Source organism: Lycorma delicatula, chromosome 5 (assembly GCF_047948215.1).
Source record: "Lycorma delicatula isolate Av1 chromosome 5, ASM4794821v1, whole genome shotgun sequence".
Taxonomy (NCBI): Eukaryota; Metazoa; Arthropoda; class Insecta; order Hemiptera; family Fulgoridae; genus Lycorma; species Lycorma delicatula.
This window is the reverse complement of record NC_134459.1, coordinates 127,161,175-127,179,136: the sequence shown is the minus strand read 5'-3', so window position 1 is coordinate 127,179,136 and position 17,962 is coordinate 127,161,175. Positions and strand designations below refer to the sequence as shown.

At 30.5% G+C, this 17,962-nt stretch overlaps 1 protein-coding gene across 8 annotated transcripts in view; it reads left to right on the top strand.

The window, feature by feature from the left end:
* slmb (beta-transducin repeat containing E3 ubiquitin protein ligase slmb) overlaps positions 1 to 17,962 on the top strand; it is a 163,816-nt gene that overhangs the window by 82,418 nt on the left and 63,436 nt on the right. Inside the window, exon 1 of one of the 8 annotated variants that reach the window (XM_075367043.1) lies at positions 8,565 to 8,871. The exons of 6 other annotated variants lie outside the window; for them this stretch is intronic. The gene's annotated coding sequence lies outside the window, so the exon portion shown is untranslated. Of the gene's footprint in view, positions 1 to 8,564; positions 8,872 to 13,721; positions 13,743 to 17,962 lie in introns of those variants that run through there. One more of the 8 variants, XM_075367044.1, reaches the window with a different exon arrangement.

Sequence of the window (17,962 nt, the reverse complement as noted above, 5' to 3'; positions counted from 1 at the left end):
AAACATAGTGCATTGCGTTGATTTTCATTGAATTGTGAATCTAATTTTATTCATTATTGTCCGTGGATTGTTGTAGAAATGCTGTATAGATATTTGAGAATACAGTCGATTTCGTATTAAGATTACCTATATTAGATGCTGTTGCCAGAGAATATTATCAGAAAGTTAAATTTCAGTAATTTTAAAGAGAATGTAAACTATATCTCGTTTTTGAGAGGATTTACATTCCGTTATTCCATATAATAAGATATAGAAATTATATAAATAGATAGTTATAAGTAACGATGTAATAGAACAAAATAAGCTGCCGACAGGAAAGCCTAAAGTCGGTTCGTTTACACTTAATCAAACTGGTAAATAATGTATGTGGAAGTTAATTTCATACAAAGTACTCAAAAACGCAAAATTAGATTTAAAATCAGAAATTTTTCTAATATTCTCGGAGGATGTCATATTTACAATTATTTCATTCTCTTGCTGTTAACTTCCACAAAGTATAGGAACCTCCATTGAATATTAAACTGCCGCACGGCTACTCAGCGATTACTTAGGTTGCTGGAACTCAGAAATATTCTGTTAAATATTCCTGACGTTCGGCCTTATTTTCAAGTACGCTAAGGAATTACTTTTAATGTCGTTTTTATAGTATTTTCTTAAAATTTAGCTCTGAAGAAAGATGTACTACAAATTCTTTCTCGTATTTTACATTTTTTCATCAAATTTTTATTATTACTTGTATTTAATTTTTAATTTATTTGTACTCAAGATTGTCGGTAAAATAAGTTCGGTAAAATAAAATAATATTGATTGAAGGTATTATCGTTCAGATTTGTGTAGGTCTATTGTCTTTTCTTTTCTTAAAGTCCATTTAATTGCTTTTATCGTTTATTTTCGAGAACAGTTTATAATAAAAATAATGAAAACAGTTAAAAAGGAATATTTTTATATAAATAAAGAAAATCGAAGGGAATTTCACAAACTGACGTTTTTATGAAATTTTATAAGCGGTTAAAGTGTACGGTATATAAGAAATGTACTCTTTACATAGAAGTAATAGATTAATACTAACTACTAAATAGAGATATTTTATTAAGAATAGACTATAAAGAATCGCATATATATAATATTTTAATCTTTGTGCAAAAAAATACACAAATATTTCTTTATTAGTATACAGAGTGTCCTTTAAAGATAGGCCAAACTCTAGGAAGTGATCTTAAATATCTTAGGAATTATTAGATCCATCAAATTGTGTTGTATTATAAAAATTATGAAGCATTTTTTTTTTTGTGAACAAAACGACAATTTTGTCGTAAAAATCCGACGACAAACAACAGAGTTATTGCAAGACGTAGGCCTAAACCGACATGGCGGCCATCTTGTTTTTTTATTATCGTAGTTTAGTATTCGTTATTATAGAGGAAAATTTGATTTAGTTAGAAAGTGAGTCACGATAATAAAAAAATATGGTGGCCGCCATATCGGTTGAGGCCTACTTTTAGTAATTACTAAGTTGTTGTGGTCGGATTTTACGACTAAGGGTATCGTTTTGCTTCATAAAAAAATTCTTGATAATTTGATAAAAAGAAGTTTCATAATTTTTGTAATGCAACAGAATTTGATAAATCCAATAATTCCTAGATATTTAAGATTGAAAAGTTGTGAAACGATCGCCATTTTGAAAATTTTCAACGTGGGTATCGTTATTTTTATCCTTATTAAAAACATTTTATTGCGTTATCTTCAACCGTTCTTGAAAAATTATTTTTTTCAGTAGACATTTTTTCTGCAGTATGTTAAGTAAAATCACTTCCTAGAGTTTGGCCTCACCTTTAAAGGACACTCTATATATTAAATGACAAACTAGTTCCCACTTAAGTAATGGTCGATTGATCGCTTCTTTGTTCACGTAAGCTATTCTCCGCCCACCTTTCGTTTGTAATAACCGATTGACTAAATAAACTTGCTCTTCTCTGTACTCATCAGTAAACCCAATTAATTCATTCATGATTGATTGGTTACTAGATGACTGATTTCAATCGAACGATTGATTGTCAGTGTGTGTATAAACAAATAGTATTTCATATTCTTTGACTAAGATAGATTTCATGTTTTATTATTTCAGTATTTATATTTGTATTTGATAGATTAAAAATCTTGTGAAACCGTATACTTATGTGAATCGCTATACAATTGTACGGTATACTAAAGCATGTTTATATATCTATCGATTTTTAAAATAAAGCACCAGTTATTTAAAGCAGTTCCTGCTCTCCGGATTTGATAAAAGCTATTAACATTATAACTAAATTTCGAAAAAGTAAACAAGTAAAATAAGAGATTCGATTTGTGTAAATAAGAAACTATAGTTTACGACATGCTACTCAGAACAACGGATCTAGTTTTTAAATGATTCCCGATCTTATTAAAACTACTGAAAACAGTTAATCTTTAACGGTTTATAAATTTACTTTATACATTTTTTACTAAATTTAGTTAAAAAGAAGTTGAACATTATTATATCTTTCGATTTAAGATGTATTATCTTAAATTTATTCACATTTATTAAAGCGTTTGTTATTTTGAAAAATTACATTTATTTATCCGACGATCGTTAAACGCTATTCCATTTATAAGTAGATTCTTTATGGGTTTCAATTATTTATATTCACATTACATAGTAGATTAGAGGGAAAGAACAATAATAATTTGAAGAGAATGAATTACAGATAAAACCAAAGCGAAATAAAACACTCGTTAATTATCATACGCTGAATTGTTCTGAAGAACATCATCTGTCAGGAAAACTTTAACTAGTGATTCGGTTTTTTACTACTGTTAATTCAATCGTACGTGCTTATACATTTCGGTAACGATGAAAAAACCAATTGCAATATTTATAGCTTCCTGTAAACACCTCTGTGGAGCCTCGTAAATGTTAGTTTTTTTTATAAGCATTCTATAGAGCTGTATGAAAAATAATTGTATCGTTTAATAAAGGTGATATTCGTTTAGTTCATACACACACATATTTTATTTCCGTTAAATTACATACAGGAAATAAGCTTTTATAACAATAGAATACGTGCTTTTATAATCTGTTTTTGATATAAGTTATAGTCACTGTAAACAGTTTTAAATAATTCCATCCTCTACCCTATTTATTAATATCATCACGGTAATGATTGTAACACTTTTAGTTCGATGTAATTAACGTCGTTAAATTTTCTTATAGTTAGAAGGCTTTAAAAATGGTCGTTTTAAAATCTAGGATACTCTTTAACGAAACCAGGATTATAGAAGGTTAGATCTGACGAAGGAGTCCAAAACATTACAATTTGACTTTAATTTGCTACTTTTGAGGTATTTTTACGAATTAAATTCCATATATATATTAGCATCCCCGACGCAGCTTCGCCCGCGCTTTGTCGTCACTTGGTGTTTCTCGTCGCGGTCAATATTTTTATTTTATTTTATGTTTTTTACTCAAGTAACCGGAGGCAGGTGAGCCAGTCGCGTCGCACGTACAGTAAACACGGTAACAGTGGCAGTGGTTGTATTTGTTAAGTCGCTGCGCTGTACCTTGTCGCGCTCCGTAAAAGATCGAAATTAAAAAAACCAGAAATCTTTTGTACGACTATATATATTTAGTACATCAGTCAGTATGAATAAGTTCTGATCAAGATTGCTGAAGTGGCAGCTGATAATATGAAGCGCATAAAAAATATTATTCCAATAATTTTCTCAATATTATTTGCTGGAGGTTATCTACGATATGATTTAGTATTCCGACAGCAGTTGAGCTATTTAAAATTTTACCAGTATTTTAGAACAGTTTTTTTTTTCATTGACAATGTTTCTGTAATATTTTTATGTGAATAATTAATTCTGTATTTTAAGGAAGACTTTTTATAATAGTAAGAGACCAGTGAAGCCAGTGTATAATTTAAACAATAGAAATCTTGGATTATAACAAAATACGACTTTTTTTTAAATCTTTATTTAACGTTTTATGTTTCGACACATCCAGAACTTCAGCTGAAAAATTTCGTGTTTCTTTAAAGAAAACATCATATTAATCCGTAAATTAATTTTATATTCCTTGAATAAAGGAAATTTATTTAATTCAAAAGTGCATATTCTTTTTGCTTATAGAGGCCCATAGCCCAGTGTTGTGTAAGTATTTTAATAAATTATTTACTTCGTCTGCCCTTTGCAGTTTAAATTTCAGCGATTCAGTTGTTTATCAAAACGTTTTATTATTTATTTCATGTACGTTCCAATGAATAATCGTGACGATTTTTTGATGTATTATATAGAAATGGATCAAAATAAATGATTTCTTTTTTCTTGTAATGTACTGTATTTAGGTAATTATATTAATTCTTATTAATGATTTATTACCGACCTTGAATAATTTTCAAATGTTATAAATCCTCTACATTGCCATTAGAATAAAAAGATTTACTTTTTAAAATTAATTATAAATATACGATTTTAATTAGAAATACACTACGTTCTTGTAGTAGTTATATTGACCAGCAATTTAAATTCTCAGTAATTAATTTTTTGAACCAATAAATTTTGTGATTTAGTTTTTTGATATAAACATTTTTGATTGTATCTTTGAAGATAGGTTCTACTGGATATTTGAGGTAGAGTGTTGTTTTATCATTGTAAAACCAATACGTATCATCGGAAAATCGGTGGTGTTAATTTTATTATTTTGCGGCCTTTTACAGCCATTACGGCCATTTCCCGTATCCTACTCTCCAAGCCTTCCTATCCTGGGTCGCTTCGTCCAACAAACCAGGCTCCTTCATACTCTTCACCGCATCATGACCCTCACATCATCCGTGGCCTTTCTCTCTTTCTGTTTGATGGCTGCCGTTCCTAAACTTGATGAGGCAATCTGTCTTGGCCCATCTTGCGCATTTGACCATACCATAGTGGCTGTCTTAACTGCCACATTCTCTATCAAAGATGATGTGATTTTCATAATTTCTCTTATTCTATTTATTCTGACTCTATCCATCAATGTAACTTGGCAATTTCTCCTCCAGTACATTATCTCTACGGCCGTCACTCTCTATTTCATAATTTCGTGTAGAGCCCATAGTTCACATCCATACGCCACACTGCTTTCATCTAAAGTTTTAAAAATATTATGTTTATTTTTTATTGAGATAGGTCCGTAAAATATGGTTTCCGTAAAACCGAAATGCAACCTTCTTACTGTTATCTTTCTCTTTATAATATTATTCATAATATCCGTAGTACATCTTCAAACAGATGTTAACGTTATCCCAAGATATTTAAATTCATCCAAATGATTCACAGTTCCTAACGACGTTTCTAAATCCTCTCCCTTTCCTCCGACCATCATCTATTGTGTCTTTTCTATATTAATTTCCAGTATTCAGTAATTAAGCTAAGCTGTCGTACACAAAATATCATCCTTATCCTCTACCAAAATAACCTGATCATCTGCAAACAATAAATTGTAAATACAGTTTTCCTCCATCAGAACTCCCATTTTACCACACTTACGAGTCCAATATTTCAGCGCCTTCTGCAGATAAATATTAAATAACGTTGGGGATATACAACACTTCTGCCGTAAACCCTAGTGACAACGAAGTCATCAGACAAATGTGCACCAACCTTTACTCCGATTTTAGAACCCTGATAAAAATTTATGACTGCATTTATATAAATTTCTTTAACGCCACAGTTTTTCGTAGCTGTCCAGTGATACTTTATAGGAATATTATCATAAGCTTTTGTCAAGTCAATAAATTATATGCAGCTCTCTATTACAGGTTAATCACTTTTCAAGAAGCTATTTTATGCAGAAAACATCTATACAAGAATGGCCAGGTCTAAAACCACTCTGCTGCTCCAATTCCTGCACCTGACTTTCAGTACGGTGATTTAATACCGGCCCGTATAGTCTGTCCACCGAACTTATCACACTGATACCTCTGTAATTTCTCCAGTTCAATTTATCACCTTTTTTAATATAGATGTTACATTTCCTAACTTCCACCCATGCGGAATGTCGTCACCGTTAAGACAAACAGTGAACAAATCGCCAATTAATTGCCTCCAGCACCAGTAGTGAAGCATTCTTCCGGCTCAGTGGGTATCTCTCCAGGGCCCGGTGACCAATTACTTTTTCATACCCCTCAAAGCATTCTTTACCACCACCACCGGCACACTAATAGAACTAGAATCCACCATTTTTGCGGCATAATCTATTTCTGTAAATTCATTTCTTTCCTCTAACAATAGCTATTGGCAATATGTTTTCAACTCTTTAATGTCAATAGGCTCTATCCTTAAATTCTGGCTTGACATTTATTTTCCTCAAATTCATCACCTTCCACACATCTGACAGAAAACTTCCAACTAAGCATTTATTTTAATTTTATTATATGTTCCTTCTAAAAACCATTTTTCACCCTTTTGTAACTGCCTTTTTAATGTTGTAGTTACAACTTTGCTCTCTGCGGATCTCGAGATCCGCAGAGAGCAACCACTTTTGATAAGCGCTCTTCTTTTGTTCCATCAAGCCTGCCAATTCTTCAGACCACAAATAATCATTTTTCTTCCTCTCACTTGAACTTTTTTCCCAATGCTTCCTTGGCGGCGCTATAAGTAAATTCCTTTTTATCTTTCCATACTGCTATTCTGGAAAGATTTCATATTCTTTACTAAGTAACTTGTACAAGAACACTAGGATCGTTACTCAAAGAATCCAGATTGTATTTAAAATCATCTTGCAAAATTTCCCTCCCAGCTGTGATTGCATCTTTTCTATTTACATATTTACTTCTAAATTTCATTGTTGATTTTACTAGAAATTGATATGATCCACATATAGCACCTCTAAAAAAGTCTGGCATCTTGTACATCCATTATTGAGTTCTGTTTCATCAAAACGTAATCTATTATAGATTTACCCACGAGGGTAAATCTATAATAGATTACGACAAACCCTCGTGGGCTGATGTCACGTGTATTTATGGATATTTTTGTATTCAAAGAAACCATTCTGTATTCTCAAGTCGAACTGTTCACAAACTTCAATCTACATCCATTATCATTTATTATACTGACCATTTACCTTATCACCAATATTTTTACCCACTCTTCCATTTAAATCCCCCCCCCATATGAGCAGCAATTTTCTCTCGTCCCAATCTGCATAATACCGTTGTCAGAATATCATAAAAACAGTCTTTTATATCTGCATTTGCATCGTCATTTGGTACATATAGACCTGTTATTAACATTTTATAACCCAATATTTCCAAATCCTAACCGTTAGGAGGCGTTCATTTATAGTTGTCCAGTTTTTAATAGAACTCTAAATTTTTTGAGAACAGCAAGCTCCACACCGGCTGTAGCTCGTTTATCTTTCAAAAAATTACTGTAGAAAAGCATGCAGTCACCCTGTATTTGGTTTCCCGAACCCTTATTCTTTGCCTCACTCAAACAGCTACATCAATATTAAACTCTTAGAAATTCAAAGATTTCATTACTTTTAGTTCTCAAACCCTGTATATTCCAGGATCCAATTTGCTTGTCAAATTTAGTGATATCGGAATTATTGCGAATGCTGATACATATTACGAAACTTAAAAAAAAATTAGAATTATAAAAAAACAAACAACGTAGGATGCTATCCTAGAAGAATTTAGTTTTGCATGACAATGCCAGCCACTCAGGGCAAATTTTCAGTCATTCATGCATACAGCCGTACTTACTCCCAGCGGTCTTCACCGTAAACAGTAGCTTCCATCACAAGGTTTGACAATGACGACGAATTGAAAAATGGTTTACTGTGGGGTTTTAGTCGCTGGCGGCGGAATTTCTTGAAGAGGGAATGAAAAAGCGGCTTTTAACGGTATGAAAAATTTGTTAAGTTGAAAGCAGCTACGTATTAAATAAATGCAGTTTTACATGCAAGTAATACAGTTAACCTTTAAAAACACTCTTCGTATACGTATTCGCTCCAAACCTGTGTTTTAAAATTCCGCGTCATCATCATTCATTCTTACGTTAAGTTTTGTTTCGTAGTTTTGACTTTCTAAATTCATTAATATCTTAAACAGTTTAAAAATTGTATGCCTTCAATGTGAAGAACCTATCATTTCCCCCGTGTTCAAACGTATATTGTGTGTTATCTGAAAGAATTTTCTCATGTTTCTTTAGCTATTTTTATTACTTTTGGAATCGCCTTGGTTTTGACTTCAGTGTAGTTCTTTATTTTTTAATTAAACATTAATATCGTATTTTATATAAAGTTTCATTTGTACCGTTAGTTTTTCTTTAATAGTGATTGCAGATTATTTCTTTTATTGTGATTAAGTTTACCTCTTATTCCGTTGTTAATTGCAGTACTAATAATATTTTTTTGGTAGGTGGCAGTCTTGTCTGTAATTTTTATAGTTTGGAGTCTAACTAAACAACGCATTTTGGTGGGAGGTAAAAATCAAATAGTGGGGATGGTACAACCGACCACCACGTCAGCTTGTTTTATTTCAGTATGATTCGGCGAGTCGTGCGTTGAAGTCGCGTGTTGTGTGTGGTGTGATGCGTTCTGTTATTACAACTTTCACTTTTAATTCATTGTAGTAATTAATTATTTTGCATAGTATTTATTAACAATCCTTTATTTTACAAATTTTTGTGCCTTGCATTTGTGTACGAAAACATTACACTTTTGTTATTAAAATACAAAGGAAGGTTATAAATAAATAAATAATTTTATTAATACGAGTGTACGTTTTTGTTTTAGTACAATTTAATTATTGTTGGTGTTCAGTATATTGCGATTATTTCTTCATTTTTGTTCATCTCAAGGTAAAGTAATTGTGTAAACGTATTACTTTTTTTTAAGTATAATTTCTTTTAAATTAGAAAAAAATTAAATTAGTATTTTTTTTCAAAAATGGCTTCTCTTCCTCCTTTTTTATATCAAAATATTTTGTGTTTTGTTTTTTAAATATAAAGAATTAATATTTTATACTTGTATTTTTTGTGTTGATGTGATAATAGAAATTCTGTTGTTAAAATATAAAAATTTGAACGATAAATCATTAAAAATAACTTGGATTTACATTAAAAGCCGTTACTTTTTCACGTTTACTCATTGCAAAATAAAGCGAATATTGAAAGCCTGACTAGTTTAATTTTATTATCGTAGAGAATTGTTGATAATGAGAGTATTTCAAGTGTAGTTTTTTAAAATATATAAAACCCTGCTTTCTCATTTCCCCGCGCATATCAATAAAGCAGTTTGTGTACTGAACATTAATTTCGGATGTAAATTAATGATTAAAGTAGTAGTAGTAGTAGTAGTAGTAGAAATTATTGTCACGAATAGCATCTAATTAAAGTCACGAGAAACTTTTGTTTTTAATTCTTCGGTTAATCTTGTAGATAATGGCAATCAAAGGAAATATATAATAATTTAATCATATTAAGAAATAATGTAAGTTTGGTTTTTAACATAATAATTTATTATTTTTAAATAGTTGGGGAGTTTATTTTAAATTCAGTGACCTGAACACTGTCTTAGTTTTTTCTTCAGGTTTTGCTTAAATATGATCTCTCATGTTTACAATATTACCGCGTCCTAGTGACTTAAATATATCTGCCAAAGTTCTTAATGAAAAACGAAATTTTAACAAACTGGCAACAGGCCAATAGATTCTTCTTTTTGAAGAAATGTTTATGAATTTGTTAGGTATGGTATTTAATGAATCGGCAGAATTAATGATTACATATGCTGTTAGCTAGAAAATTAATTTTTAAAATTTTTCATTTTTTCCTTCTATTACGGAATGTTAATATATTCTTTTCGTATACAAGCTTAAGTAAATAACAAATAGCATTATTATTATTGGTCAATTATACAAAAATAACTTATTGCTGGCTTTTGGAATTTTTTTTGTTTAGCCTGTTTTATTACGAAAGAAGTTGAATTAAGCTGAAGAAACTTGTTTCTTAAAACGTAAATTTACTCTTGCGTCGAAAAAATAAAGTGTATCGAAATCGCCAAATTTTCCTGTAAGATTACTGAATTGATTTCAGACTATATCGGAAGGATTTTTAGTAAAAAAAAGAAATCCAATAGCTTTTCTTAACCTCTTGTATTAAGATTTTGACTTGAAATAATCTCTAAGACACGTGAAAAATGAGAATATTGCTGACATAAATCCATTTCGTAAAAGAAAATTACAAAACTGTTATGCTTTTGGTAATAACCTTATTATGACCTGACGTAGTTATTGTATAATTCAAATATACGAACCAAAAATATTGCCTACAAGTGACCAAGTAGTATGTTCCTGTGAAATACAGATGATTTTGTCTTTTCCCAATCGTTTTTGTCCTCTTAATAGCTGATTAATGTTCAGGATCGGCTCCCCTTTTTATTATGCAGCATTACACGTAATATGCTTATACTTTTCTGCCGAAATATTGATAAAAGTAGAAGATACCCTTTGTTTTGGCTTGCGACTATTAAAATTGTGTGTACCTTGTGCTTCTAACTTTGGAATATCGTTATCCTGTCTGAATTGTCGGTCTTGGTTCTAATTGAATCGCGGAATCGATGCAGGAAATCGTTCTATGACTAAAGTTCTTGATTTCAAGGCAATATCAGAATCAACTTTTCGTTGTATTTCTTTTTTTATGTCTATTATATGTATTAGCGCAGTATCTTACGTAATAATAATAGTTTGATTAGCAATTAATTACCAGTGAACGTTTTTCCGATGGTTCTGGTTTTTATATTTATAAAAATAAAACAGTTGTTTAAGTAAAATACAGATTTAATTTAAAAAAAAAAAGAAAGAATACTCTTGTGATTAATTGTGAAATGACAATAGTGATAAAGAGGGGGAGAAACGAGTTTGCTGCTACGTCATAAGTTGTACTAGCCAGAACACAGGTTGAGGTTCAGTGCAGCTGAGTCTAGGGCAAACTGGTTTATAAGTCTCCTCGGTTCTTGTAACTACAGACTTTTTATATCTATATTTTTAATAAGCAAATATCAGCTTGCTATCGCGATCGGTAGCGGATGATCGATTTGCTTCTTTAGAGTGCAGAAGCGAATCTTTGTCATAAAGGGATTTTATAGAATTACCTAATTTTAAATAATTTCTATTTAATATTTCATCGCTTCGCAGTAAGAACGCGTTTAATTTATACTAACCGAACGATAGTATGATCTTATAATTGTAAGATACTGCGGGTTTCATTGTTGTATGTGGAAAACTTTGTAAGACCGTTATTAAAAACAGTTACTGAAGGATAATTTTTTTGAAGGGAGCCGTAGACCGGTTTCGTTAAATTCGTCAGAGTAGTTTAATGAAGACTATTTTATAAAACGAAGAAAAAACAGATGTTTAATACAAATATATGAACAAGCATTTATAAAGATTTTATTTAATAATTAAAAAATATGTGTAAAGGAGGACATGCTCCTCTACCATATTATTTTCGAAGTACATTTTTGTAATACGAGTATTACACGTCAGGATTACACCAGGTTAGATTTTCTCTAAAACGTCACATTCCTAACTAAATATTTTTATGACACAATCCTATTACTATTTATTATTTAATGAATAATATATGGGGAAAAAACATTAATTTTAAGTTGTACTTTAATGTATTAAGGTCACACGTAATGTCCCATTTAAAACACAGTTTCTCCGATTTTCACGTCATTCGTACTTTTTTTTGCCGTGGAAAATTGAACCTATTTTTGATTTGTTTTTAAGAAAGGTGTCATGTTATTTTGCTAACATATAATTATAATTTTGCTTGCGTAATTTCTTTATTTATTGAATAATAATGGACGTGTAAACTGATAACAGATTTTAAAAAACTCTTCCGCAATTCTGCGCAAGAAAACCGACTGCGGTTCCGACGCCCTCACTATTTCGCAGAGAAAAAGGCGCTGATTTTCAAGAGTGCAATACATTTGATTAATAGACCTAACACACGAGCTTCAAGCTTAAACTCATTCACCGCTGTGATTCGCTGCATAAGCGCGTATGAAAAATACACCGATGCAAAGTCAACATAATCACAAATTGAAGTTTTGTTGTCAACCTTAAATTGAGCATAAATGAAGAACGACTCGACCAATTTTCATAAGGTTTTCACATGCCCAACTTCAGATACAGTTCTACAGCGTAACTAAATTTCTATGAAATTGGTGGAGCAATTTTTGAGATTTTCGAACCACAAATTTTACACATAGGCCTATAAAAGAAAATTGACTACCTATTTAGCGAAAAGTAATTTTAAAAATCTATGAAAAATATGTACAAAACTTAATTTCTACATGAGGAGATTTTTTCAGAAGTTATTTCTGGTGTTATTTAATGTTATTCTTTGGAGATGTTAAAAGAAACTGTATATAAATAACATTTTCGTTTAAACAAAAAATGTCGAAATGAATTCGCGCTGGTAGATGTAAAGCTGAATAAAAATCAACGTAATGTATTCTTCTCACATGCTGAATTGTTTAATCAGACATAACTGATTTTTGGTTAAGGAGATTCAGCCCTCAATAAATTGAATAAAAGATTTCCGATTGTTGCATTTAATATAAATACTTATTTAAGCCTGCTGCAATGTACTGGCGTATAAAAAGCCTTTAAAATTATTTTTGTTTGGTGATTTTTATTTATTTGGATTTTATTTTTAATAGCGAAAGCTTATACGGTACAAAATACAATTTTCACTGAACCCATTCTCACTTAGTAGGTTTTCTTTCCTTTGTCGGCTTATAAGGTAAACTTGCAAATTATTTATTGCTTAGTGTATAATTGAACGTTAAATTATTGTTGTGCGTAATAACAACCCGATAAAATTCGATGGGAAAAAATCGTATTCATTAAAATAAGCCTAAATAAATAAAATGTTTAATTCCTATGCTTTACAAGGACCTAAATCCAGCAGTTAAGAACGTTTTGCTGGTGACTCAGGCTGTCATAAGAATTGCCTAACAAAAAAAAAAGAAATGAAATTAATAATATAATGGCAGAAAACACAAAATTGTTAAAATAGAACAAAATTATTCTGTTTACGAAGGATTGTCTTTATAGAAATCCCCGACCGTGTATACTGTACTTACTGATATGAATATGAGTTCTATTATACCACATCGTTTGACATTTTTATTGAAGATTAGGAGTTCAGGTGTTAGTTAAGAGAATGTAGTTTGGCGTCGGCTTAAGGGGAGGTATCTCAGTGCGGGGGAATTCCATTACACTGTGGAGTCATCATTCCTCAGAATAAGTGTAGTTTTTTTTGGAGTGGTTCCATCGTTACATGTGATCTAGATCTATGAACTCTCATCCTGAAATTGTGGTTTTTGTAAGTTTTAATATTTTAGTAAAAAACGGGCGAAAATATCTGTTGTCAGTTCATTTATTTGTCTTTCATTTATACGTATATTTTGTTAACCTTATTTTTTATGTCTCAAAATAAGCTTCTTGTATTATTATGAATTCGCTTATATTAACATTGGCATAGCAGACTCTGATTCGTCATTTTCCTATTTAAATATGCCTCGTCACCAAGTACAATTACTCGGTAGATCGATTTATAAATAACTTGATGATTCATTCAGTCTTCACACCGATTCGAATTCAGATGTTATATAAGCCTAACGCAGTAAAGTGATGCAATATTAAATTTATATACCTGATGTACGTATAAATTAAAAGTAATTAATTCAGTAAGAGTAGTATTCGTTTAGCGTAATTATATCCATTTCGCATTTCTGTCGCCGTGTATCTAATTTGAACACGAATGCGTGTGATATATTGTTTATCGCAACAATATAGTTAAATATATAAGAAAAAACCCGTTTTAAAGTATGAGGTTGCATAAATTAGTAATTATCACAAATTTTTACGTTTCATATTTTTCGCTTGAAGCTTTTAGAATAAATCTGATTGCCTGTATTTTCAATGTTGGTCAGCCTTCTGTTGTGCAGTTAAAATTGAGTAAAACGTTTGTAACATGAGAAGAGTAATAAAATCGTTGAAATATATTAACATATTACTACTGTACGTATACAAACCCATCTTGATTTGTAAAATTATTCGTTCAGCATGATTTTTCTATTTAATATTATTTGCTTAGTTAAAATTTTTAATTAATCCTTTCATCTTGACGATTTAAGGTTTCAGTTCCGTGCAGGCTTGTTTTTCATGTAGTAAAATTTCCATATTGTATTCTCTTACACAAATTTCGTGTATTAATCTTAAAAACTTACGACGTGCCTCGAGTTTCTGCGTTCGCGTTATGTCTTCACGATGTTTTCTGCGGCTAATGCTGTACCTCCTGTCGCATCTTACTGTTAAGTTTCGCTCAGCTGTTTGTTCTTCTTCTTCTTTTAACGTGTTACGGAAACCCTTAAGGAAAAAAAGGATTTTATTTTGTTTGTATTCGTGATCCTATGATTGTTATTGCATTTTTTTCTGTGAATCTTTAATCTGGCGTATGGTGACTTAGATTAATTATTTTGCTTGTTTTTCAAGCTTCCTGTTCTTTACACGTTTCGGATTCAAATATTTTAAAAATCAAATCAATATTTCATAAAACAAAATAATAACTTATTGAATCTTATTTATTTAACCGTGGATTTCAACTTCAAAATTCCTTCATTAGTAGTAAGTTTCCGTTTACAACTCCAAAGTTGTTTATTTTAAAGTGATTTATTTGCACTGCATAAGAATATTTTAATGATTAGTTTCACATTTTTTTGTACCTTTATAATATTTTGCTTTTCCTTTAGTAGTATTGACGGTTCTTCATTGTCTGCGTCATACTGTTATTTATGTTTATGTTCAGATAGTAGTAACTATCTCGTTGCTCGCCTTAATAGATGTAGTTTCCAGTCTTTTTTTACATCATTGCTCTCTTTTGTTCTTTGGACTTGCATAACATTCTGGTGACTCCGAACACTATGGTAGCCCGTGTCTTTTTCAAAAGTAATTTTAATTTGCATGCCGCCCTCCGTGGCGCAAGTGGTAGCGTCTCGGCCTTTTATTCGAAGATCCCGGGTGGGAATCCCGGTCAGGGATAGCATTTTCACACGCTACTTGTCACTCATCTCACCCTCTGAAGCGATACCTTACGGTGCTCCCGGAGTTTAAAAAAAGAAAAGAGAAAAGAATTAATTTGCTTTCAGTACGATAAGAAAGAGATTACTCTTTAACTATAGATTTTTAGTCAGGAATAAAGTAGGAAAGGAGTAGTGAAACAGTGAAAAATTAACTCTGGTAATACTTTCAAATTATCATTTATTATCAAAGCTGTTTAGGCCAGATTTTACTTACTTGTACACAAGAAAGTATTGTAATCGCGAAAAATTTCATATTTCAACGGAAATATCCATTTGACTAGTTTCGGCGTGACGTCTGTACGTACGTTCGGACGACGTATGTACGTATCTCGCATAACTAAAAAACGATTAGCCGTAGGATGTTGAAATTTTGGATTTTTTCTTAACGGCAGTAATAAGCCCTCATTGAGAGCTTTTCAACGATGTATCATAAGTGATACTTATTTTCATTGGTTCCAGAGTTATAGTTAAAAATTTTAATTGATGTAATATTTGAATCTTACAAGGGGAAGGCACATCGGTTCGAATCAGACTTCATCTCCTTTTTTTTTAGTTTAAATATATTGATTTATTAATAATTATTAACCCCTGATAGTAAAAAAATTACAATAAATAATAATTCCGTAAGTTAATAGTGAAATAAAATGTTATGTACTTTTCATTTTTTTTTAAATGTGGAGTGTAATTTAATTAACGTACAAGGAAGTCATGTGGTGTCCACATCAGATTTTTTATACTGATAATTGTGATTTTTTTTTGAACTAATATTAAGTTATTAAATATAATTGTTTTCAGTAATTATCCTTCTATTTTTCAATAGTAATAATCGAATGCGATTATATCGCTATTAAATATTATTTATTGTACTAAAAAATCTCATAGCTGACAGACTTATTTCTATTAAAAAAATCTATTTGTTAAGAGTTTTTAAGTTATTCCGTATTATTTGCCCGAATGCCACTTATAACGCAGTTAATGGTCCAAACTGTTTTAAATGTTTTTTTTTTTTTTTTTTAAATTGGTAGTGCTTTGCCAGAATAAGACAGCAATAGTAGAATTACCACAAACAACATAAGTTAATTTTGTTTCTCTTGCATTTATTACGTGTAGATTATTTTGTACTTTTATTTTCTATTACGAAATAATAAGGTATTGCACATATATATATATATATATATATATATATATATATATATATATATATATATGGAATAACATCATATGGTTTTTTAAATTACGTCACGTAATATGTTTAATCATAAAGAAAAATGTCAATTTAGTACGAAAAGAAATAATTATTAAAAAAAAAAAAAAAAAGTTAAATTTGATTAAAAAGAAGATTAGAGTTATAGATAACATTTTTTTTTGTAACATCACAGATTATATTTTATTACAAAAGATTTGCTGATATTAGTTAACATTAGTTGTTAGTTAGCTTCATTTGATTAGCCGCCAAGACACCACATTTTTATTATCTAAGAAAGAGGAGCTTAAAATAAATTTAAGGAATGTGTGTAATTAATATATTGTTAACTTAGTAGGAGAACTTATAAATATGTTTAAAAGTGTGACTCCATCTCAAATAGTTTGTCATTTTATCGTGTAATTTATTATTTACTGAATTTGGTTTAATTAAACATAAAACAATAAGTGATTATTTAGACTGTCTGCACAAGACAATAGTATATAGTAACGAAAGTAACGTTGAAAATAATTGAATAACCAGCGATGTCAATTTAAGAGTTCTTTGGGATTCGTTCGTTGTGTGAACCAACCTTCAGCAAGTACTGATGTATATTTCATCCAAAATATATTTGTATTTTTTAAATGATGAATCATCTTTATATTTCTGTGTTTCCTTATCTTGATCATCTATCATCGTTTACAGTTTTTTTATCACATGGAGTAGTATTAAAACATATGCATACGTTGTCTTGAACGTGCTTTAGAAGAATAAAACAATACCGTAATCTTCAATTTCCGATTAAAACGATACCGTTATTCCTCCTACTGAGTTGAAACCTGCATAACACGTTGTGTAATGACAAGATTGAGTTTATTAATTTGTTGCTTTGCACTATTTATAGCTTTCTTCTTTTTTTTTTTTTGTACTTAATGTACAAGAAACTTCGATAAGAATTTTTTCCTCTGATAGTAATGTTGATAAATGTATACTTAATTTCTATGATTAACGGAGTAGAGGTGTTACTTGTAGAGTTAAATAATAACTGCATTTAAGTGGGCTCGGCATGCTGAGTGTAGCGATAAAGAAGGTAACGAACGGGAAACCGGGTACTCTACACTTTCCCTAATAAGCTTGGTACGATACGTTTTTAATTCTTGAGAATGGTCAAACGCAAACCGCTAATAACCTTTCGCCTTTAACCGTTACCATATTGTTTAACATAGGCATATACATGTTATTCGTTCGGGCGGTTTTTTTTTGTAAGTTCAAAAAATATTTTTCCCTGGTATAGGTGTTTTTTTTTTTTGCAAACTCCTTATTTTTGTGTTTTATATAAAACACATGTTTTATATAATTAGAATTTTCAATTCTAATTATATAAAACAGAATTATGAAAAAGAATTTTCAATTCTAATTATATCTTTAAGTTAAAACCTTTTAAATAATTCTCCACTGAGTGAGTGATAGTGCCTAGAGAATGAAAATCAGCCGTATTGAAAATGTCTTTTGAACACTGTTCTAAACTTATTTTTCGTTATTGTAACAAGGACTAGTAACCTACCATCGACATGGTTATAAGTTGCCGTGTGGAGGACTGAAACGGTAGTATT